This window comes from Chiloscyllium punctatum, chromosome 5, assembly GCF_047496795.1.
Source record: "Chiloscyllium punctatum isolate Juve2018m chromosome 5, sChiPun1.3, whole genome shotgun sequence".
NCBI lineage: Eukaryota > Metazoa > Chordata > Chondrichthyes > Orectolobiformes > Hemiscylliidae > Chiloscyllium > Chiloscyllium punctatum.
Genome location: NC_092743.1, coordinates 136,540,954 through 136,567,218, shown reverse-complemented (window position 1 = coordinate 136,567,218; position 26,265 = coordinate 136,540,954). Strand labels below are relative to the sequence as shown.

The 26,265-nt window shown below is 39.7% G+C and overlaps 1 protein-coding gene across 11 annotated transcripts in view; it reads right to left on the bottom strand.

Annotated features, from left to right (window-relative positions):
• Positions 1 to 26,265, bottom strand: part of ncoa2 (nuclear receptor coactivator 2) — a 308,555-nt gene that overhangs the window by 195,556 nt on the left and 86,734 nt on the right. For 10 of the 11 annotated variants that reach the window (XM_072571432.1, XM_072571438.1, XM_072571441.1 and 7 more), the window contains exon 2: positions 11,387 to 11,466. The exons of the other annotated variant lie outside the window; for it this stretch is intronic. The gene's annotated coding sequence lies outside the window, so the exon portion shown is untranslated. The remainder of the gene's footprint in view (positions 1 to 11,386; positions 11,467 to 26,265) is intronic. 11 annotated transcript variants of the gene reach the window in all.

Genomic DNA, 26,265 nt, shown 5'->3' with positions numbered 1-26,265 from the left:
ACTATAATGAACACTTTTAAAGAAAAATCCCAAGATCTAATATCACAGAGTTCAAGATACTTCCTTCATTGGCTCTTCCACTGAGAATCTTGTGACTTAGTTTTCCTGTACAGGTCGTTCTGCTATAACGCGACAGTTGTGTTCCTCTGTAGGAGGATCACTAATAGAAAATCACTACAGTCCTTCAGTAGAAAGTCTGCATTATCCAAGCAGCCTCCACAATTTGTCAGTCGCATTATAGCCAATTCGTGCCGACGAAATGCATGTTCTAGCAGAACGATCTGTGCAGCATGTGATCACCAGCAGAAATGGTCTTTCATTGAATATCCACGATGGCCCCTTTATTGGCTAGTCTTTTCACAGCCGTGCTCTCATTTACCATATTGCTGCTGCTCCTGGCCCTGCATCATTCACTTGACCAAACTCTGTTCTAACACCTGCTCTCAGGGCTTTGCACACTTCATATTGTATTCACTGACTTGACTATCCAGTGCTGCATACCTCTTTCCACATTCGTCCAATACAGATAGTTCTGCAATTATGTGGTAGTTGCATTCCTGTGCGACTCTGTGCTATCCAAATATTGCACAATACAAGCATACTTAAAGTTTTGGCGATGTAATCGAGTCATAGCCGCACACTTTAAAAGTTTGTGCTTTAGAAAAAGCATTCCCTATTCATTTAGTCACATTGCAACCATTCACATTAACAAAAGACGCATTATAGCAGATTTACGTGTATGATAACCAAAGTTTCTTGACATGCCCCTCTCCTAGAATCTGGTTTGAACCTGCCCCCAAGTCCCAGCTGTTGTTGGTATCCAGGTCTACATCATGTGTTCTAATCAGGGTTGCCAGGCATTAGGATTCTCATTCCAGATATACCAATATTATACTTCTTATTAAACATAATTTAATCTACTTGCAAGACCATCAGACGTAACAGAAGTAGGCCATTCAGCCCATCAAATCTGTTCCAAATTTAAATGAAATCACGGCTGATATGATAGTCACAGTCTCCACTTTCCTGATTTATCCCCATCAGGCTCAATTCCCTTAATGATTAAAAAAGCCTTATCTCTCAAGCTTTAATATATTTAATGACCCAGCCTGGACAGCCATCTGTGGTAAAGAACTCTACAGACTTACCACTCTCAAAAAAATTCCTTGTCACCGGCCTTAAATAGGCAGCTCTTTACTCAGATTCTGGTCTCTGGTCCTGCATTCTCCCACAGATGGAAATAAGCTCTCCACAGTTTCACTGTCAAACCCCTTAAGATTCTTATATTTTTCAGCAAATTCTTCTAAACTCTCATTCTTCTAAACTCCAATTAATACAAACCCAACCTATTTAACCTCTCCTCATAAGAAAATCCTTCCACAGCGTGGTATCAGCCTCAAACACCTATATATTTTTCCCAAGAAAAGGTGCCCCAAACTGTTCACATTATTCAAACAGTGGAAAGAGGAGTAGCTTGTATAAATGTTTCCCTGTTTTTATTTCAAAGGGAATTGAATGTAGCGGGCAACACTCATTACTTTGGTTTCTAGCTTTTTACGGTTCATGCACCTTGACCACAAACTACAATCTACTGCAGCTTTTCACAATCTTTCACCAGATTAATAATTTCAGTTCTTCTGTTCTTCCTGCCAAAGTGCAAAACCTCTCATTTTCTTTCCATTTGCCGACATGTAGAATGATCTTTTTCTACATTTTAAAACGTCCATTAAAATCTCTTCCATCTGAGGACTCTATGAAGCTCATGATTCTAAGCTCATCACCATGGCTGCTGACCTATGCAGGCAGGTTACACCCCTCAATAACAAACCCATATAAAAACTCCAGCAAACCTATAACTGATGACAAGATCAGAGGAACATAGGAATAGGAGGCGGCCGTTCAGCCCCTCCTGACTGTTCCACCATTAATTGAGATCATGGCTAACTTGAGGCCTAACACCATATACTGTACCTGCCTTTGGCCCTTATCCCTTAATACACTGGCTTAACAAAACTGTATCTATCTTAGATTTAAAACTAACATGTGATCCTGAATCCACTGCCACTGTGGAAAACAGTTCCAAAGATCTCCCACCTTGCAAATAAAGAAACAGATCAAATCTCTAGTGTGGGTCTCCCAAGGACAAAACAGAAAAAAACTCTGATAAAAACTACCATTTTTAGGACCATGAAAGGGAGTTATGTTTTTGAAACAAGAAACGCTTTTGAAAGAGCTGAAGTAATAGTCAATATAGTAGAACGCTTTGAAAAATGACAAGCTCAAAATATTTCAGCAAGGAAAGATTCTGCTTAAACAAAGTAAGGACTACTGCAGGGATATGGAAGCAAAACATCATAGATGCTGGAACTCTGAAATGAAAATGGAAAATGCTGGAAATATTTCACAGGTCAGGCAACATCTGAGGAACAATAAATACAATTAATGTTTCAGGTCTATGACCTTTTAACAGAGCTAGAGATGCAACAGGTTTTACACAAGTAAAAGAAGAAAGAGTGGGAACAACAATAAAAGGCTGTGTTTTATAGACTGGAAAATAGAAGAAGTCAATTGACAAAAAGAATTGATCAAGCAAAGCTAAAGCAAGCGCTAATAGGAAAAACAATAATCCTGGCTGGTGTTATAATGAAATTGACAATGCAACTTTGCTTTTCTCTGAACTATTTTGTGCAAAAGTTCACAATTTGAAATAGCACATCCGAATTCCTCAAGGCGCCACACGAACACATACTAGGAGCAATAGGTGGCCCCTTCGCCGCCATTCAGTACAATCATGGCTGATAGGTTATCGGGGGGGGAAGAGAGTGGGCATATAATCCATTCACTTTCTTTCCCCAGTTTTATCAACCCTCTATTAAATACTCCAAGTTTCTGCTTCCACCACCTTTTGAGAAGCAGAAGATAAATAGATAGATAAATAAATAAATAAAAAGAAATTCTTATTTCAATTTTAAATAGGTAGTTCAGTGACCCTGTAGTGTAGGTTAGCAGATCGGACAGGGTTAATTTATGAACTAGGCTGAAGTTCTGCCCATTGATATAAAACAACCATTGGTCACTTGGCAGTTCCAGACATGCGGAGATAGTCATCTGATGGATGCATGTTTCCTTACCTCATTAGTAACAGTCAACATGCTCAACTGTTTATGTAACCTGTATAGTTACTGAAAAATTAAGAAAAATCCTGTTACCAAGACAAAAACCTCTTCTGCTAGAACATCCTCCACTAGAGACTGCCAAACAGCCTCTTAGACTTGCAGGAGGAGGATTGGTGGCATCACTCTTTCCCAATCACAAGTAGTTGGTACACAATTATCACATCACCTCGATTCAAAACGTTAGCTTGCTCTCTCTCCATGGATGCTGCCCGATTGTTGGGATCGCCAACATTTGTTGTTTTCAGGCCCCTTAGGATCTTATATACGTCAATCTAGTTGCCACATCCTCTCCTAAGTTCCAAAAAGATACAACTTAATGAGTCCACCCTTTTTTCATAAGGCAACATGTAAAAGCCACATCTCAGTATACTAGAGTGTCTTTCAACTGCTTCCAATACATCTACATCCTTCCTTAAATAGGGAGACCAATACTATAACAAAGCTCCAGATGTAGTCACACACTACACCGTACAACTGAAACATAACGTCCCTAACTTTTACATTCGATTCTCATAATAAGCAGTAACCCTATTTTCACTTGCCTAATTCCTTGCTCTATCTGTATACTAACCTTTTGTGATTCATGCACCAGGACACCCAGATCCCTCTGCCCATTTAGATAATATGCTATTTAAAAGAAAGCTTCTTGACATAGTGAACAATTTCAAACTTTCCCACATTATACAGCAAACACTTTATTAACAGGCGCCTGTGGGACCAGGAATATGCCAGCTGGTCTAATATTCTGTTTGATCAAGAGGGCCATATAAATCAATAGAAAGACACACATTAAGTGAGAGAAATGTAATGCAGGGGGATACACATCACTGTTATATGTTATCAACAGCATAAATCAATTAAATAACACAACTTTGCCTTAAATATAAAAAACTTACCAGCAGACAGTCTTCTCATTTGCAGCATCAACTGATTACTGATATCGCGGAGATGATAATACAGTAAGTTTCCAACATTTTAGGAATATAACTTTTGCCGGTTTATCGTGAATGCTGATTCATAACTTGCCATTAAAACAAAATTTGCTGTTTCCATTTGCCAGCTCTTTTCAAAATCACTTTATCTATCCTTATCTCCCATTTATTTGGGTGGTTAGCAAACTTAGCAAACAATCCTTCCATCCCTCCATTCAAGCCATTGATAGAGATTGTAAATAGTTGATGCCTCATCACTAATCTGTGGCAGACTACTCCTCGCATGTTATTAACCAGAAGACAAACCATCTCTGCCTACTCTCTAGCAATTTTTCTATTCAAACCAATGTTACACTTTATACCATGAACTTAAATGTTCCGCAATAAGCTGACACCTTATCAAATGCCTTCTGGAAACGTATGTAGTACATCCAGCCGTTATCCTTTAGCCACACACATTACTGCTTCAAAGAATTTCAATAAATTAGTTGAACACAAAACTATGTTGATTTTTTCTGATTACTTAGAAAAATTCAAAGTGTCCTGTCTTAATATCTTCAATAACAACTTCCAACATCTAAAGATGAAGCTGGCATTACTTGAAAAATTACTACAAATTTCAATGTTCTATCCAACAGAGAATATTCCGCACTTAAAATGGTTTAAACTAAAGCAAAAACAGAAGTAAAAACAAAAAAAGGTTAATAGCATCAAAAAGCTAAAGATAATTGGGTTTACGGATAGGTGGAGGCGGCAACAAAAAAACTTTCTGACCAAGTCAAACAAAAAAGGGAAGAGATGCTGTTGGAGCTGAAAATCCCAATTACCAATGATATTTTCAGTCAAAGTGTAATTAAAGGTGAAATTGCAACAGACAACATAATTGACATGACGATTACTAGCAATTCAGTGCTCCTGATTATATAACTTTAATCAGTAACTTAAGAATTAAGCCACTCAATACAGGGTCCCATCAAATGGTTCACAGTCTATCCAGAAAATACTTCATCAGCTGGTCAAGAAAAGTACTGATACAGAGATTTCAGCACTGGATTATAAAAAAGGAAAAAGAATTCCAATTTACTAATGCTAACAATCAACCTGTTAACATTTGATGTTTAACAGAATCAAGATCACTTGTGATGGTCCTCCATTGCCACAGCACCATCCCCCTTCCAACATGGTCATCCTTGGCCTCGCACACTGCCACACAATCAGACCACAAATTGGAGTAACAACACCCTCATCTTCAGCCTCGGCAGCCTACAGCCCGAAGAACTCAACATGGAGTGCTCTAATTTCAAATAGCCTACTTTCCATCACCCCAGTCCCTACCCCTCCCTTCCATTCCTCTGACCGACCCTTCCTTCCAGCTACCAACTTGATTCTTTCCTCCCAACCAACCAGATCCTACCGGCTACCTCTACTTGTGTTCACCTATCACAACTTCACCACTACCACCCCGCGCGCCAACGCACACCCCCTCCCCACCTTCATTCACAGCTCCCCTTACACCCGAAACATCAACTCCTCCAACTCCTGATGCTGCCTGGCTTGCTGTGTTCTTCCAGCCTCCTGCTTGTCTACCCTGCAGCCAAACAGCCTGCCAATGACAACAGGGTTCACAGTGAAAAACTAAAATATAACTAGAACTTAAGAACCATACTGTAACAAAGAATTACCACTTGAAGCCCAGATGTAAAATGCAGGATGCTTCACTGTTGAAAATACTTTCTTTCAAATGAAACATTGATCCAAGGGTCTATAAACTGGGAAATAAAAGTACTGCAGATGCTGGAGGTCTGAATTAAAAAGAAAGCACTGGAGAAATTCAGCAAATCTGACAGCATCCAAGTAGAGAGAAAGTAAGCTAATAGTTCAAGGAAGAGTCACATACATCCACCAAACTGCTGAGTTCCTCCAGCTTTCAGGTGAAGTGACAAAGGAGCAGCGCACAGAAAGCTTGCGACTCTAAATAAGCTTAAAAACCGCACAACACCAGGTTATAGTCCAACAGGTGTAATTGGAAGCACACTAGCTTTCAGAGCGACGCTCCTTCATCAGGTAATATCATCTGAAGGAGCACTGCTCCGAAAGCTAGTGTGCTTCCAATTAAACCTGTTGGACTATAACCTGGTGTTGTGAGATTTTTAACTTTGTACACCCCAGTCCAACACCGGTATCTCCAAATCATGACTAAATAAGCTTGTTGGACGATAGCCTGGGTGTCATGTGACTTTTGATTTTGTCCAACACTGGCACCTCTGCACCACAGCCTAGGACCCACTGTTCCAAGAAGTGACAATCTCCTGTAACTTGTCTCTCCATTCCTCTTATGTGACAAAAGGGTTTTTGTGTTCAGGAGTTTCAGATCAGAGCTCCTTCAGAAATGCAGTCAGAATCATATTTTTATTCTGACATATTCCTGATTGTACACGCCAGTCAGGAGAATGCAAACCAAGAATCCTTTCGGCTGCACTGTTCTGAGGTGAGGGTATAGTGCCAGCCGGGTAGGATGAAGGGGGCAAGTTGAGTGACGGTTTAGTTGAGGAACGTGGCTGCCACGGTCTGGGTGGGAGAGGTTCAGGGAAGACACTGTCAGGTCTCAGGTAAAGGGGCTTTGTTCTGTCCTGGAAATAAAGGAAGATCAGCAAGTTGAGGGTGGGGGAAGGGCTTCAGCTCAAGGTGATGCAGTTCAGCGTGGGGGAGATAAATCAGGGGTCAGTTAGTTTTAATCATCATAATTTTCCTGAGTAACGATTTGCTTACTGCAACAGAGCCTTCCAATTTCACTGGATACATTTGAAGAATTCCAATCGTAGGGGAAACTTTCCAGTGAAATCCTACAAAGTCTGCGATGCTGGGGATTCCACACCCCCCCCCCCCCCCCTCCCAGGAGCCAATAGGAATTAGGGGCATACTCTCCACTGTTTGGAGTCATACCTGGTGCATAGGAGGATGATTGCAGTTGTTGGAGGTCAGTCATCTCAGCTCCAATACTCCCTGCAGAGTTCCTCAGGGTAGTGTCCAAGGACCGACCACCTTCAGCTGCTTCATTAACAATCTTCCCTCAAAAGGTCAGAAGTGGGGATGTTCACCGATAACTGCACCATGTTAAGCTCCATTTGCAACTCTTCAGATAGTAAAACAGTCCATCTTCAAATGCAACAAGATCTGGACAACATCAAGGATTGCACTGACAAGGGGCAGGTAACATTCACACCACACAAGTACCAGGCAGAATATCACAAGTCTAGAAGACATCTAGAAACACCTCAAATTTGGTGTGAACTGTTCCATCATTGGAGGAGTTGTGAATGAAATTGAATACTGTACAAACATTAGCAAATTACCCTACTCCTGCCTTGTTACAGAGGGGTCAATAATGATGCCCTCACAGTAACCTACTCAGAAGCTGGCTCCCTCCATTTGCCTTGAGTTGTAGTGTCAGACTTTCATAGAATCAGATACACACAGCATGGAAACACACAGCATGGAAACACCCTTCAGTCCAACTCATCCATACTGACCAGAGATCCTAAATAAATCCAGTCCCATTTGCCAACATTCGGCCCATATCCCTCTAAACCCTTTCTATTCATATAGACATTCAGATGTCTTTTAAATGTTGCAATCATACCAGTCTCCACCACTTCTTCTAGCAGTTAATTCCATACCTTCTGCTTGTAAAAGTTGTCATCTTCAGTTATTCCCAACAGCGTCACATTTAAGTTCAATGAGCAAGTGACTAGAATAAAGAATAAGCGATGTTTCCTGTTCACTTTCTCACAGGTGCTTAAAATCCTCTTCCCAAGGGAAAGATTGTCCTTCAAGGTTCTTGATCTTTCACAGTCACAGCCAAAACATTTGCTGATTCCATAATCAGCCATGGACATGTAAACCTGAATATGGGACTCTTGCTTGGAACTGGGACCCAAAATGGTGCGAAAAAAACCTCAAATTTGCCTCAAATAATCTGGACCGTCCTCCTTGCTGCACAGCAAGTACAATCCCAATTGCTGGAAGGTTTTTCCAACTGACAGGTTTCACTTTAGGGGGAAAATGGCTCAGAAGAATAAATATCTTTGTCTTTTTAAGCGACAAACTTTCTTCCAAACAACAATACATCACGTGCTTAACATTCGCTGGTCTCAATCATGCAGTAAAAGCAAGTGAGATGATTGATCAAATAAAACTTTTAACGTAAATGGCTCTCATTAACAGAAAAGCACCTTCATAAAAGGTGCAGAGACCAAGGAAGGTTTTACCAAAACAGCTCACTTTTTTTTGTGATAAGTGATTAGGGCAGAAAATCTCAATTACAGAATAAAATCTTATTTAATAAAATTTTACATTTCATTGCAATATTCAACCTGTCATTTAACTTGGTAATTGATGGCAAAATGGATTGTGCAGAGAAGTCCAGTGTGACACGAAACTAAATAGATCAGAAAGATTTACCCTAAATTAGCTGAATTCTGTGTGCGTAGGTAAACAAGGAAAGCCTGCTGGACAATATATTTCACTGATGTGCGACTTGATAAGGCATCTCTCACCAGTAATAAAAGGCCATGGGAATGCTGCATACAAAAAGGGACTGGGAAAGGTTGTGACTGATCAATTTGACCATTTACACAATCCAAAAGGAGGGAAGCAGGCATGTATCATGCATGTGCACGTGCGCACACGCACAGACAAACTGGATAAACACTTCATTTCTACCATTTAGTGACTTATGTGCAAACAATTCAAAATGGATCATGCAGAAAACTAGTTAATTTTTTTTGGCTTTCTTGAATGCATTTCCATCGAAAGCTGAAACCTATTACTATACACCTATTAGCCCTGTCACTTTGTCAGTCAGTAAATCAAATAGATTCTACTGACAGGTGCTATCCTTTTACTCTTTTTGAGCTGCAATTTGTGGAAACACGAAAAGGTAAAATTTCATGGGCGTAAGGAACCTTTTCCTGATGCCAGGTATATAAAACAGCATTAAAAAAACACACAAGCACCAAATATTACAACGAAACACTGTCCTTTTTTATGCATTTGCAAATATCTGAAGGTACTGCTTTGTTTCTTAGATTTTTGTTCTCTTTCTCTCACTTCTCCATCTGGTCTCATTTTAGCCCAGATGGCAAAACCACCTGGACATCCCCACAACTGCTTTGAAAACCAGTTACTGTAAGCCAACAGGAGGCAGACTTTGCAGTGTGGAGTCTTACTCCCTGCCAATTTTACTTTGCCCCAAGGTGAAGTAGTTGCTTAGCCAAGAATAAACAAAAGTCAGACATTGGGAGTAGCTGTTTTTGAATTGTAACAAGGGTAGAAATTCTGAGTCAAATTCTAATGCTCACAATAAATAAGTTTCCAGTGTGTACAATATAATGATTTAGCCTGATAATTATAATAATCAATTCCAAAAGGATTTCAAGCTTCATAGTGAGGATTTCTCCCTTTGGAATTCAAGTCATTATTTATTAGTTTATGTTGAATTGCAATCTTTAGACAAACAGGGAAGAAAATGACTACTACGCAAAAAGATGTGATGAAATGGGCCTTTGCCAAGAAATCCAATGCTGAATGCTTTTTAGCTAGATTTCTACTGACTGCTGTTAAAGAAGTAAAGTTAATATTACCTTCATTCCTGTCTTTTTAAAGTCCAATGGGAAGAATACCTCCAGTTCCAGCCTCAGAAGCAAGTACAAAGTCATCGGCAAACAAACCACCTTAAACCAGCTAGGTAAAAACAATGAATGCAGATGCTGGAAACCAGATTCTGGATTAGTGGTGCTGGAAGAGCACAGCAGTTCAGGCAGCACCCATTCCTGATGAAGGGCTTTTGCCCAAAACGTCAATTTTACTGCTCCTCGGATGCTGCCTGAACTGCTGTGCTCTTCCAGCATCACTAATCCAGAACCTTAAACCAGTCACTACTGAAGTGAAGTAAACCAAAGCACTTAGAGGGAGGCAACCGGTAGCTTATCTCCTCTGTCATCTATCCAATGATAGCTGACAAGCAAGCTACACAAATCCTTTTGACTTGCTAATCAGATACGTCCTCTTAGCCTCAAACAGCCAAGTACTTGAAAATTCCAATGGCTGCTTTTGCAAATACCTTAAAAAAATCCTGTTAACTAATATAACAAATTATAATTGAGAGTTAAAAGCAGTATTATGGCCTAAAACATCACCCATCTATTAAATTATATGTATAAACTTCTGTTAAGTTACAATACAAAAATCAGATGAGTTTTTGTAATCAAGTGTGCTGACATTTTAAATTTGAAAATTATAAGCAACATAGAATTTAAGAGGAAAATTTTCAGCCAAAACATCCTATAATGATAAAGCACATTATAAAAATGTAAATTTGAGTGCTTCCATGCTTCCACAAAAGAAAAGAAACAACATTACCCAGATTCAGTGTAGTGTTAAACAAGTGTCCCACTGTGAGAGGGGCCATCTTGTGCATGAGGTGTTAAACCAGAAGCTCTGCCTGCTTTTTCTGATGAATGTGAAAGTTCCCACAGCACTTTTCCAAGTGAGTTCTCATTGTGTCCTAGCCAACCTTTCTACCATACCCAGTATCACTAAAATAGAATGAATTCTTGATACATTGATATAACTTTGTTAGTCTCAAGATTTGCCATGTTTTCCTCCATCATGAAGTACTTCATTAGCTGCAACGCACAGTTGGATGTTTTATAGATGTGAAAGGCGGTTTATATATGCACACACAACAAGCTCTTTCTTTCTACTACACTACAGGCCTTATGCAGCCCAAACAATCTGGAATACCATAAAATATAACTGATTTGGAGGAAACAGCGTTGGACTGCAATGGACAAAAGTTAAAAATGACACCAGGTTATAGCCTAACAAATTTATTTGGAGGCACTAGCTTTTGAAGCGCTGCTTCTTCATCAGGCGGTCATGGAGCAGGTCCATACAACACAACATTTATAGCAGAAGGTTAGAGTGTCATGCAGCTGAAATATATTAAACAAACTTAGATCAAGAGACTTTCATCTTTTCGGATGGTTTTGCTAGTCTCTTTGTTAATATGTAAATCCCAAAACTCCTTTTAAGTCACATTCTCAAGACAACGTCAGGTTTTCTGACAAAATGTGTCATCTCAACTCAGACAATGCCTCAAAGGTGTGAGTCTTGAGTCAGACTGGTTCTATTTCTAAAGTGGGATTTACAGAATCTTACAATAAAATAGAAGTTAAAATCATCTGGGGAAAAAAAAAATCAAGATTTTAAACTTACCTTGGCTTTACTCCAACAACACCCTTAAGGCATTTCTGTTCCAATATGATTGACAATTTTCAGACATATTCCTCTCGACTCTACGAAAAAAAACAATATTTATCAAAGTTGAACATTTCCACACCATTCCTTCACTCAGATTCTATACTTGTGTCATACTACAATGGTTTAATTATTGCAATAATGATTCACACCTTTGGACCCAGCACTGAAGACAAATTGCACAAAATTATACCATCATGGGATTTGTGAAATCAAAACATTAGAATGTTATTTGAGGTGATACGAAGTTGCTAAACTGGAAAAACATCTCTTTTCAAGGCAGGAAGCTCATCTGTGAATGAATCTAGGGCTGAGAGCAGGAAAATCATTACTATTAACTCTGAAGGCTCACAGGTTAGGTAAGTTTATACATTTCCTAAACATTTCAGAGCATATCACTCCTCAAAATCTAAACTAGTAAATTAATTAAATTTTAGGCTATAAACATGAATGTGGTGTAAAACACATATATCAAACCACTGTATTAGGAAGAGATGTTCAGTTTAGGGGGTTAAAGTAGAGCACCTCACTCTTTTATTCTACTTCACAGAAAGGTATACATGATCAAACATGAATGCTCCATTGCAGTAAGATTCTATCTGCATAAACCCTTAAAAATTAAATCAAACACTGATTTTCTTTTCAAAATCTGCTTCTCATGACAGCACAAAAAGAATTTTCCCAATGGATAGAAACTATGTTTCTTGCATTCTGTTACTCAAATGTACCAGCAATCATGATGTCAACATCTAAGAGTTGTTAACCTTATCACTTCCCATTGAGAAGCAAAAAAAAAGTTAAACTGACATTTTTACGGCTTATTTTAAAAATATTTAAGTAAAATATGCTTTAACATTTTTATGTTAAAACATCATAGTCAACATTTAATCTATTTGAGAACTGCAACACAAGATCCAAACTATAATATGGTGACAAACTATCACTAAATGACATTTGAACTTCTACACCAAAAAAAAGTGGTAGACGTTGCTTATACAGACTTTTGTAAAGCCTTTGACAAGGATCCGTGTAGTAGACTAATTGGTAAAGTTAGATTATATGGGAGTTGGGGTGAGCTTGCCAATTGGATACAAAATTGGCTTGATAGGAGGAGACAGAGGGTTGTTTTTCTCCCCCAGACTGGAGCCCTGTGACCAGTGGGGTTCCACATGGATCGGTACTGGGTCCACTTTTTGCCTATCATTTATTTTCAGGACTTAGATGAGAATATAGAAGGCATGTTTAGTAAGTTTGTGGATGACACCAAAATTGTGTAGAGTGGACAGTGAAGAAAGTTAGCTAATATTATAAAGAGACCTTGATCGATTGGTTCAATGAGCTGACAAGTGTCAGATAGAGCTTAATTATCTAAGTCTAAGGTGTAGCATTTTGGCAAAATAAACAAGAGTGGGACTTTTACAATTAATGGTAGGACCCTGGATAGTGTTGTAGAACAGACAGACCTAGGGGTTCAAGTACATAATTCTTTGACATTTGCGTCAAAGGTAGAGGGGATGGTTAAGACAAGTTAGAAGGAGTGCCTTCATTGCTCAGACAATTGGTATAGGAGTTGGGATATCATGTTGGGGTTGGACAGAACATGAGCGAGGCTTCTTCTGGAGTACTGTGAGCAGTTCTGATCACCCTGTTATAAGAAGGATATTATTAAACTGGAAAGGGTTCAGAAAAGATTTACCAGATGTTGCCAGGAATGAAGAGTTTGAGATATACAAACAGACTGGAAAGGCTGGAACATTTCTCACTGGAGTGTAGAGGTTGAGGGGTGACCTTACAGAAGTTCATAAAACCATGAGGAACATAGATAGATTAGGTGAACAACAAATATCTTTTCCCTCAGATGGCTGAGTTCAAAACTGTGGGGCAAATTTTTAAGGTACGAGTAGAAAGTTTTAAAAAGGGACATGATGGGCAACTTTGTTTTTAGACAGATAAGTACAGAAATAGGAAAGGTTTGGAGGGATATGTGCCAAATACAGGCAAGTAGGACTGTTGCAGTGGACTAGTTGGACAAAAAGGGTCCTTTTCCATGCTGGATAACTACGACTTTGACTGCACCTTCTCCCGGATTTCGACTGAACTACGATGTTAAATTTACACCTCGTGCACAGTACACAGACTGCAATTTTAACCGAATTCCAAGCAACACACACACACACACACACACACACACACACACTTACTTCCCTGCATACAAATGTTATGATGCAGAGTACCAGCTCTGGCAATTCAGATAACATAATTGAAGTTACATAACTATTAAAATCTAATATTAGCAATATGATCTTAGGGACTCTTCTTCCTGATCTGCACTCAAATTAGTTCAATATGTAGAATATTAAATAATGTTCAGAAAAAAAAAGTCATGAAGTAGCCTGGTTTTTAGAAAAGGTATTCGATACGTGCAACTTTATATGAATATTAACTGGGGCTCGCGTTCAGTGCAAGAATGCTGCAACTGATTAGTTAAAGGTTTTATGGAAAACAAACAAAAATCACCTGTATATTTTATATATTACAGGCCTCCAACAATGCAAATAAACTGCTTTACCCATTACTGGGGCAAAAAAATGTATTTTGCAAAACCCAGCTCAAATCATACTTCCTCCAAATAAGGAAGTAGGCCAGACCTACCTACAATAGGTCCTCCACTGGCACATAAACTGCAATCAGGCCACAAAAGCAGCAGTGTGAAAATAGGCCGAGCATGACTTTCAATGACAGCAACACAGGTGAGATCTCCCCAGTGTCTCTGCCAATATTTCTCTCTCAACCAGCCTCACATTGCTGTTCAAAAATCAATTACAAATCTGAGATTAAGGACAGTCAATTCAAAAGTACTAAATTCACACAAAGTGCTCCAGGTTGCTCTGAGAAGTTTTCAAAGGCAACTTATTTTAATTGTTAATCTTACGAGGAACTTTTCAAAATTTCTTTAGTAGCCCAAACATACATCACGCACAGACATTCTTAGTCAGTCACGTGGATGGAGATCTTGACTGAATCTAAAATCTTTATAGTTAAATCAGTACTTCCATATCAAACACCAGTTGTGAGAAGCATAGAGTGTGACAAGGGCACAGAATACACTGTAGACAGGGGACTTCAATGTCAACCATCTCAACGGACTCAGTATTACCACACCTAGCCACAAAAAGACCCGACCCCCTCTCCCTCGTAGCCCTACACACGAATGAAAAAAGCCAACATTTCGACTGGGGCAACACATCTATCCTGGGACTGCCTAAGCAAAGGCATGCCAGAGAATTCCTAGAGGCCTGGCACTCCAACCACAACACCATAGACAAACACATAGATCTAGATGCCATCTATCAACCCCTCAGAAAACGAACAGAAATGACATCACCACAAACCCCAGGAACCCCATTCAGGAGAAAGATATAAATAGAAAGCAGGAGACAACAGCTTCGCTTCACTTGGAGGTCACCACTGATGATGTTACCTAGCCAGGTAATGAAATGTCTGGATATCAAACCTACAGCTCAGCGAGCAAACCTACACCCCACCCCTCAGTATTACCGTTACTGGCAGAGGCCAAACGTTACTTGACTAGTTCAACGGCAGATGATAGGGTAGCCAACAAAAAGGATAAACCTAATTTGCTTCAACTTCACTGTCTGATAATAGGTTTCCTTAGTGAGCTGAGCCCAATAGCTTTCCACCTTTGCAGGCAAAGTGTTGATTCTTTTTCCAACCAGGAAGCTGGAGACAGATGGAGGGTGAAGCAGGTTGTAGATGCATTCACCATGATAGCATTGGTAGGAGTGACCATCGCATAGTCCTTGTGGAGATCAAGTCCCACTTTCACATTAAGGCTGGTCTCCATCATGAACAGTGCTGTGCTAAATGAGACAGACGTCTGCCATGGCCAGAGGTGATGAAGAGAAAGTATATTCCTGTCAGGATGAAAGGGAAGGCTGGTCGGTATAGGGAATGCTGGATGACTAAAGAAATTGAGGGTTAAGAAAAAGGAAGCATATGTCAGGTACAGATAGGATAGATCGAGTGAATCCTTAGAAGAGTATAAAGGAAGTAGGAGTATACTTAAGAGGGAAATCAGGAGGGCAAAACAGGGACATGAGATAGCTTTGGCAAATAGAATTAAAAGGAGAATCCAAAGGGGTTTTACAAATATATTAAGGACAAAAGGGTAGCTAGGGAGAGAATAGGGCCCCTCAAAGATCAGCAAGGCGGCCTTTGTGGAGCCACAGAAAATGGGGGGAGAAACTAAATGAATATTTTGCATTAGTATTTACTGTGGAAAAGGATATGGAAGATATAGACTGTAGGGAAATAGATGGTGACATCTTGCAAAATGTCCAGATTACAGAGGAGGAAGTGCTGGATGTCTTGAAAACGGTTAAAAGGTGGATAAATCCCCAGGACCTGATCAGGTGTACCCGATAACTCTGTGGAAAGCTAGAGAAGTGATTGCTGGACCTCTTGCTGAGATATTTGTAACATCGATAGTCACAGGTGAGGTGCCGGAAGACTGGAGGTTGGCAAACGTGGTGCCACTGTTTAAGAAAGGTGGTAAGGACAAGCCAGGGAACTATAGACCGGTGAGCCTGGACCTCAGTGGTGGGCAAGTTGTTGGAGGGAATTCTGAGGGACAGGATATACATGTATTTGGAAAGGCAAGGACTGATTTGGGATAGTCAACATGGCTTTGTGCGTGGGAAAATCATGTCTCACAAGCTTTATTGAGTTTTTTGAAGTAGTAACAAAGATTGATGAGGGCAGAGCAATAGATGTGATCTTATATGGACTTCAGTAAGGCATTGGACAAAGATCCCCATGGGAGACTGATTAGCAAGGTCAGATTTCATGGAATACAGGGAGAACTAGCCATTTCGATACAGAACTGGCCCAAAGGTAGAAGACAGAGGGTGGTGGAGGAGGGTTGGTTTTCAGACTGGAGGCCTGTGACTAGTGGAGTGCCACAAGGATCGGTGCCGGGCCGTCTACTTTTTGTCATTTACATAAATGATTTGGATGCGAGCATAAGAGGTACAGTTAGTAAGTTTGCAGATGACACCAAAATTGGAGGTGTGGTGGACAGCAAAGAGGGTTACCTCAGATTACAAGAAATGTACAAGACAGAAGCAGACCCTTTGGTCCAACTCGTCCATGCCAACCAGATATCCCAACCCAATCTAGTTCCACCTGCCAGCACCCGGCCCATATCCCTTCAAACCGTTCCTATTCGTATACCCATCCAAATGTCTTAAATGTTGCAATTGTACTAGCCTCCACCACTTCCTCTGGCAGGTCATTCCATACACGTACCACCCTCTGCGTGAACAAGTTGCCCCGTAGGTCTCTTTTATATCTTTCCCCTCTCACCCTAGTTCTGGACTCCCCCACCCCAGGGAAAAGACTTTCTCTATTTATCCTATCCATGCCCCTCATAATTTTGTAAACCTCTAAGGTCACCCCTCAGCCTCTAACGCTCCATGTGAATACAGCCCCAGCCTGTTCAACCTTGCCCTATTGGCCCATTTGATCAAACTCCGGTTATAATCTGGAGGTAACCTTCTTCACTATCCACTACACCTCCAATTTTGGTGTCATCTGCAAACTTACTAACTACACCTCTTATGCTTACATCCAAATCATTTATATAAAAATGATGAAAAGTAGTGAACTTAGCATTGATCCTCATGGCACTCTACTGGTCACAGGCCTCCAGTCTGAAAAAACAACCCTCCAACACCACCCTCTGTCTTCTACCTTTGAGCTGGTTCTGTACCCAAATGGCTCATTCTCCCAGTATTCCACGAGATCTAATCTTGTTAATCAGTCTCCCATAGGGAACCTTGTCAAACGCCTTACTGAAATCCATATAGATCACGTCTACCGCTCTGCCCTCATCAATCCTCTGTTACTTCAAAAAACTCAATCAGGTTTGTGAGACATGATTTCCCATGCACAAAGTCATGTTGACTATCCCTAATCAGTCCTTGCCTTTCCAAATACATGAACATCTCAACATTCAATAATGGATGCAGTATATCAATATAAAGAAAAGGTTGAAGAATTTGCATCTGTTTTTAAGCCAAACAGGATGATCAACTCTACCTCTTCTCAAGGCCCCAGTACCACAAATACCAATCTTATACCCATTCAATTCTCTCCATGTGCTAACTAGAAACAGGTGAAGACACTGGATACTGAAAAGACTATAGCCTTCACAACATTCCAGCAACTGTACTGAAAACTTGTATTATACAACTAGTTATGCCCAAAGTTAAACTCTTCCAGTACTGCTACAAACTGGAAGCCATAAGAAAATGTGGAAAGATGCCAATATATGTCCTATGCATGAAAAGCAGGGCAAATTCAACCCCTGCCAATTACTGAATTTGAAATAAAGTACTGCAGATGCTAAAAGTCTGAAATTTTAAAAAAAACACTAGAGAATCTCAGCAGGTTTGGTAGCGTCTGTACAAAGAGAAATGGAGTTAATGTTGAGTCCAGTACAACTCTTCTTCAGAACTGCCCAAAATAAATCAGTGAAATGCAGGGTCAGGGTTAAGCAAGATAGCCATCAATGAAAAGTTTCCTTGTTGATATTTAACCATATGTCATGGGTCCAGAATCAACGCTGAGGATTCTCAGAGCAACTAATCCCTAAATGTATACTACTGTTCAGCCACCTCTCAAAAAGGGACATTAATGAATTCATAAGTAGACTTCATCAGGATGTTGCTTGACTAGCCTGTGAGTCAGCTCTAAATTTTGGCAGAAGCCCCCAGATGTTACTAAGGAGGACTTTGCAGGGGCCATTTGTATTGTTATCATTTCCAGTGCCTTGGTCTACAGCATTTGTTTAGCCAGTTCCATATCTTTTATCTTTGTAGGAGTCAAATACAATTGAGTGGCTTGGTAGGGCATACAAGAGTCAACTACTTTGTGGTTGACTTAGAATCACACGTATGCCAGACCAGGCAAGGATTCCTTCCCTTAAAAAAAAGTGAATCAGATGCATTCTTGCAATGATCGACAATGGTTTCACATTCACCAGTAGACCAGCTTTTAAATCAAGATTTATTCATTAAGTTCAAATTTCACCATCGGCTTATGTGGGATTCAACCAGTGTCCCCAGAGCATTTGCTGTGGATTGCTAGCCCAGTGATGATACCAGTATGCCACCACCTCCACGTTATAATACTTTTCAGGTGGGGAGAAGGCAGTTGGTTTTACAATAAATGTTTTCCATGATCTGCCAATATCACAAGAATGTGACCACTGAAGATAATTAAAAGCAGTCTTTGGAAAAATACTAATTAATAGAAAAGCTAAATGTAGACAAATATGTATTCACCAGCAGAAGCAGATCCTGCTTTAAATATCGGTTGGGATGAAATATAAGAGAACTTAAAACTTAGTACAGATGTTAAGTGGATTCTTCTCATAAAACCTTAGACTGTACTAAAATTCATTTTGGCATTTAACTTTAGAACACAAATATACTCCAGCAAAATCTGCATTTTCAGAACATAAATTTGATATTTATCAGAGAGCAGACTACTGGCCTCTCAAACATTTCCATTCACAATCAGTTGGACAGGGGAAAAGATAAGACTCCCACAAATGGCTGTGCTTCCCAGTACTTAAAACTCACCATGGTTAATGGGATGCAATCCATTTTTGTGCATTTAAGTTAAACATTGTAAGTTACTTGTTAATTCCTACTAGGAACATAAGTATAGATATTTATTTGTTACCATGCATTTAGAAAAGTCAGCTCATTCTCAAGCCATACTTTCCTTGGGGTGGCCAGAAAAGTTAATAATTTAATCAAAGCATGCAGAGTCCCAGATGTACTTCACTTGCTGGAATAAAGTTAACAGAAAACACCAACCAGTTTCCCACACTTAAGAACTACAGTTTATTGCAAACAACTAAATTACAAGCACAAGTAAAACACTACAAACTATTAACATACAACCCTACTAGTTGAATTTCTAACCTTCTTAAAACAGAAAAAGAACAAAATAAATAGTTTTATTGGTGAAAGGGAAGGAAACTGGGAAACCGTTCAAAACACCAGTCTGCAGGGTACGTTGACTTGCAAGGCTTCCTGGTTTTCAATTTCTTTTCTCAGGCTCTTTCACTTCTTTGCAAGAGGCACACAGCGATTGATACACAAACTATAAAAGTCTCTTAGTTACGAGTCAAGGCATCAGCTTACAATTGGGAGAAAATAACTGGCTGAATGTTTCAGGTATTTTAGTGTAGAGGCATACACAACCTTCCCTTCTAACAGTCTGAAAGCTTCTCCTTACATCATTCATACCCAGAAACTGTTCAGTTACTCAGAGACCAATCAGACAACTTGAGACATACAGTCAGATGTACAACATGGAAACAGACCCTTTGGTCCAACTCATCCATGCCGACCAGATATCCCACCTGCCTGCACCTGGCCCATATCCCTCCAAATCCTTCCTATTCATATATCCATCCCGATACCTTTTAAATGTTGCAATTGTACCAGCCACCACTTCCACTGGCAGCTCATTCCATACACGTACCACCCTCTGCGTGAACAAGTTGCCCCTTAGGTCTCTTTTATATCTTTCCCCTCTCACCCTAAACTTATGCCCTCTAGTTCTGGACTCCCCCACCCCAGGGAAAAGACTTTGTCTATTTATCCTATCCATGCCCCTCAATTTTGTAAACTCATGAGGGTCACCCCTCAGCCTCCGATGCTCCAGGGAAAACAGCCCCAGCCTATTCAACCTCTCCCTAAAGCTCAAATCCTCCAACCCTGGCAACATCCTTGTAAATCTTTTCTGAACCCTTTCAAGTTTCACAACATCCTTCCGGTAGGAAGGAGACCAGAATTGCATGCAATATTCCAACAGTGGCTTAACCACTGTCCTGTAATCAACACTCTGACCAATAAAAGAAAGCATACCAAATGCCGCCTTCACTATCCTATATACCTTGACTTCTCTTTCAAGGGGCTATGAACCTGCACTCCAAGGTCTCTTTGTTCAGCAACACTCCCTAGAACCTTACCATTAAGTGTATAAGTCCTGCTAAGATTCGCTTTCCCAAAATGCAGCACCTCGCATTTATCTAAATTAAACTCCATCTGCCACTTCTCAGCCCATTGGCTCATTTGGTCAAGCTCCTGTTGTAATCTGAGGTAACCCTCTTCGCAGTCAACTACACCTCCAATTTTGGTGTCATCTGCAAACTTACTAACTGTACCTCTTATGCTCGCATCCAAATCGTTTATGTAAATGACGAAGTAGAGGATCCAGCATCGATCCTTGTGGCACTGCCCTGGTCACAGGCCTCCAGTCTGAAAAACAACCCTCCACCACCACCCTCTGTCCTCTACCTTTGAGCCAATTCTCCCTGTATTCCATGAGATTGAACCTTGCTAACCAGTCTCCCATTGGGAACCTGGTTGAACGCCTTACTGAAGTCCATATAGATCACATCTATCATTCTGCCCTCATCAATCCTCTTTGTTATCTCTTCAAAAGACTCAATCAAGTTCATGAGACTTGGTTTCCCACGCATAAAGCCATGTCGACTATCCCTAATCAGTCCTTGCCTTTCCAAATAAATGTACATCCTATCCTTCAGGATTCCCTCCAACACCGTGCCCACTATGGAAGTCAGGCTCACTGGTCTATAGTTCCCTGGCTTGTCATTACTACCCTTCTTAAACAGTGGCATCACGTTTGTCAACCTCCAGTCTTCCAGCACCTCACCTGTGACTATCGATGATACAAATATCCCAGCAAGAGGCCCAGCAATCACTTCTTTAGCTTCCCACAGAGTTCGAGGGTACACCTGATCAGGTCCTGGGGATTTATCCACCTTTATGCTTTTCAAGACATCCAGCACTTCCTCCTCTGTAATACAGACATTTTGCAAGGTGTCACCAACTATTTCCCTACATTCTATATCTTCCATATCCTTTTCCACAGTAAATACTGATGCAGAATACTCATTTAGTATCTCACCAGTTTGCTGCGGCTCCATACATATGCCACCTTGTTGATCTGAGAGGCCCTATTCTCTCCCTAGTTACCCTTTTGTCCTTAATATATTTGTAAAAACCCTTTGGATTCTCCTTAATTCTATTTGCCAAAGCTATCTCATGTCCCCTTTTTGCCATCCTGATTTCCCTCTTACGTATACTCCTACTGCCTTTATACTAAGGATTCACTCGATCTAGCCTGTCTATACCTGACACATGCCTCCTTCTTTTTCTTAACCAAACCCTCAATTTCTTTAGTCATCCAGCATTCCCTATACCTACAAGCCTTTCCTTTCACCCTGACAGGAATATTCTCTCTCTGGATTCTCATCTCATTTCTGAAGGCTTCCCATTTTCTAGCCGTACCTTTACCTGCGAACGTCTGCCCCCAATCAGCTTTCGAAAGTTCTTGCCTAATACTGGCAAAATTGGCCTTTGCTATATGTACTCTTATTTATAATCCAATTTGAACTATTCACCCATCAGTAACCAACATTGGCTCTTGGTGAGTCAGCCAATGCCTTGAAGTAGCAATGTTCATCTTTATGTTAAAATCACTCCATCTTTTTTCTAACCTCCTGCAGCCATGCAACTCCTAGATCTTGGTGCTTCTCCAGTTCTTCACCCCTTTACCTACCGAAACTCTGCAATTTCAATCTCTCTCCTCCATGTCATTTACTGAAAGCTGCCAGTTGGGCCAAGCCTCTGATTACCAGTTCTAATCTGCCAACACTCCAGTGAAGCACTTTGAGACATCTTTTCGGCACATATAATGGGCTAAATCATACTACATAAAAACACACAGTTGGTTGTTGCAATATCCTTTGATCAATATCTTTGAAGGAACTTTTCCCACCTCCACAGTATTTGGTTTTTATAGTTGTGGACATTTCCCTATCCTGCAATGAAATGTTTATATTGCCAGAAGGAAGGCCAGGCAATAATGATAGCATCTGCTACAGAAAACGAACTCCTGAAAATGAACAGTGATAAGGCAATTAAGGAACTGGCACTACATACTTCACATATCAACATACAAGAATAATAAGCTGTTGTTTGTTTTGTTTTCACACAAAAAAAATAGTGGTAGAGGTGGCTTCAATTATAACATTTAAAAAGGCATCTTGATGAGTATATCAATAGGAAGGATTTGGAAGGGTATGGGCCAAATGCTGGCAGATGGAACTAAAGTATAACTTTAAAACTAAGTCATATCATGCAACAACTATAATTTTAAAAACTGATATTTTCAACATTAAATCTCAACTAGAATTTTTCAGTCTCATTCTGTTAGATGGTGATCTGTTATTACTTTTCACTGGTGCTTTCTTTTCTTCAAAAAAAAGGGAAGTTGCAAAAGATGGCAAATTTTATTCTGAATCAATAACCATGTCGCAGAAACAACCATTCAGTACTTGGGATCTTCAGATTATACTTTGTTAAGAATAATTTGGAAGAATGTTCATACTCTATTCTAAGCACAAATGTTTTTGGTGATGAAACAGCATTTTAGATTAAAGGCTTATACTTCAAAGATTAACCTTCAGTTTGGCAAGACCTAGAAGGGAAGCTTTATCAACAACTGAATTTGAAACATATTTGCCCACAAACTTAAGTACAGCTGCCATAAAATGTGTCCATTAAAGTATAAGTAGGCTTTTAGGCATTTTCTTCAGCACTCAATTTGAGTATTAAATAAAATGGATACAGTTACTGCAGTCATATTTTCAATGGAACATTTAAAAAAGTGTTTTGACCACAATGTCACAGGTCTCTTGAAAGCTGGTCAGAGGAAGCAATTTTCAAAATCATTTCTGATGATTAGAGGGAGGTATTGTGGTGCAGTGATAGCGTTCCTACCTCTAGACCAGGGGCCCTGAAGTTAATTCCCACTGGCTCTAGAGATGTACAATAACATCTCTGAACAGACTGATTGGGAAATACCTGTTCACTAGACAGGAATTTTGGATACATTTTCTTCATATACAAAAAAAAAATCAATCTTGTATGATTATGTACTACCTAACATCTTGTGGAGGTGCTGGTGTTGGACCGAGGTGAACAAGGTCATAAGTCACATGTCACCAGGTTATAGTCCAACCGGCTTATCTGAAATCACAAGCTTTCCAAAGATGATGATGGAGCAGCACATCGAAAGTTTGAGATTTCAAATAAACCTGTTGGATTACAACCTGGTGTTGCGTAACTTCTGGCTTTATTTCAACATGGGGGAGTTACAAAACCTATTATTCCCTTCTGCAAGTGACAGAGGGACATGTAAGACGACTAAGACTTCATTAGATGCACAAGAAATTTGCAGATACAATATAGCACTTGGAAAAGACTCTAGAGAAATAATTTTGACTCATTAGTTAGATAATGCATGGATTTCTACATACATGGTCATTTTGAAGTGGCTGTTAGGTTGGTTTTGCCAATTGGTACAAAAAGTCACATTCAACTTGAAAAAAAGCAAAATTGAATCTTTCTTTCGGAAATCAACAATAGCACAAACATCACTAAAATGCACTGCTTAAATAATATGTACAACAGGACTTTATTCAATATTCTGCAAAACTTGAAAAATGGTGTAACTTCCTACTAGATAAACAAATATTTTTCAGTTTTTATATTTGTGAGCAAACATAAATAACACGTTCTATGTAGAATACATGAAATGCTGTTGTAACAACTTGAAGAGTACATTACAAAATAATAGACTGTTCAAATTTAGAAAGTCAGGCACTGAAGACTAAAACTGAAGCCCAGTATTTACACACATTCAAGCTTTTACTTATAGATTATATACATTAGAAACATGCACCTCTGAATATCGACCATCAAAGCTTTACTCTTTTTTAAAAATTGGTATCTCCTAACTAATCTGTTCAGAAATGTCATGACACACCTCTGGAACAAGTGGGACTTGAACTCAGGCCTCTGGTTCAGACGTAGGTACACTGTCCCTGCACCACAACAGCCTTTTTTTGTTTTTCTGGTAATCACCTAGATAGTTCCCACCAGATGTGGTCAAATGAAATTAATTAATATGCTCAATTCTCACTTGCTAACTTGAACCTTTATTAGGCTCTCGTTCGTTTGACTTTCGAGTTATTTGGGCTGGCATATCATGCAGTTTGCTTTGAAAATTAGCTCAGAAAAGAAAACTCCATGAACAAATCTAGAATTATTTTAACTTCTCTGAAATTTTTGGGTGGGTGTGGGAGAAGTAGGAGTATTACTTCCAATAACTTTTCTCATAATAAAACAGACAGGAGGACTCCAAAATATTGACCGGCTCTGAAAGTGATCAAACATTTCTTGTGGTTACAGACATGGGTCTGAGAGTAGTCACCTAAATACTCTAAACAATTCTTTGGCAGACAGTGAAAGGCCTGAGAATCTACACGAGCATAAGTTTCAAGCTTCAGATCAGATACCGGTCGCCAATTAAAACCCATTAAAAGAAAATGCCATCAACTTTATGGTATAACTCCTAACATTTTTGCCATGTTAAAAGAAAACATATTTCAGGACTCAAGGTGTCAAATGCAAAAACTTTAAATGTAACAATTGCATTTTATTTGATTTTTCAATTTCCCCTTTTTGATTAATGCATTTTGCCAATTTTTCATTTTGAAAGTCATGACTGTAGATACTTCAATTAAGACCCCCTGACTTATGATAGCTAGACAACTTATAAATGCAAAATCTGAAATAGTTTTTTTCATTCATTCAAGAGAATGAGGGCATCACTGGGTAGGTCAGTATTTATTGAGCATCCTGAATTGTTCTCGTGAAAGTGAAGATAGGCTGCATTCTTGAACTGCTGCAGTCTTTGAGATGCAGGAGCAATCTCACTGCTGTTAGGAAGGGAGTTCCAGGATTTTAATTAACATTGAAGCAACAATGATATTGTTCCACGTTTGGACAGCATGTGGCATACAGAGAAGCTTTTGCAGGTAGTGATGTTTCCATGCATCTGTTACCTTCATTCTACCAGGTGCTAGAGGTTGAAGATGTCATCTAAGGAACATTTGAGAGTTGGTGCTGGTACATACTGCTGCAACTATGCAATGGTGAAAATAGTGAAGATTCAAAATAGAGATAGGGTATCAATCAAGTGGTCTTTGTCCAGGATGTTTGCAAGCTGAAGAGAAATTACATCACATTCCTAACTGGTGCTTTGTAGATGATGGACAGGCAATGGTGAGATCAGAGTTACTGCAAAATTTCAAACCCTGGTCTGCTCTTATCACTGCACTATTTGGACGGTGGATCCAGGTCAGTTTCTGGTTAAAGACATTGATAGTGGTAATGTCATTGAATATCAAATTAGGTGGTAGAGTGGATTAGATTCCCTCATTTAAGATGGTCATTGCTTCACATGGCCCAAGTGTTCCTTGCCATTCATTGACTCAAGCATGGATGGTGTCAAAGTCTTGAACTGCTTCTCTATCTGAGACACTGCAGATGATGCTGTACACTGTAATCATTAACGAATATCCCAACTTCTGACCTTATGATGGAGGGAAGATAGTTGATAAAAGCACCCATGGGTAGCTAGCCTCGGACACTTTCTTACAAAAAAAAATTTTGTTCACAGGATGTGGGCATTTCTGGCTCAGCTAGCATTTATTGTCCAAAGGGCAGTTAAGAGTCAACCACATTACTGGAGTCTGGAGTCACATGTAGGTTAGTCAAGGTAAGGAAATCAGTTTCTTTTCCCAAATGACAATAGTGAACCAGATGGGACGTTTTCCTGAAAACGATTTGGTGGTCATCTTC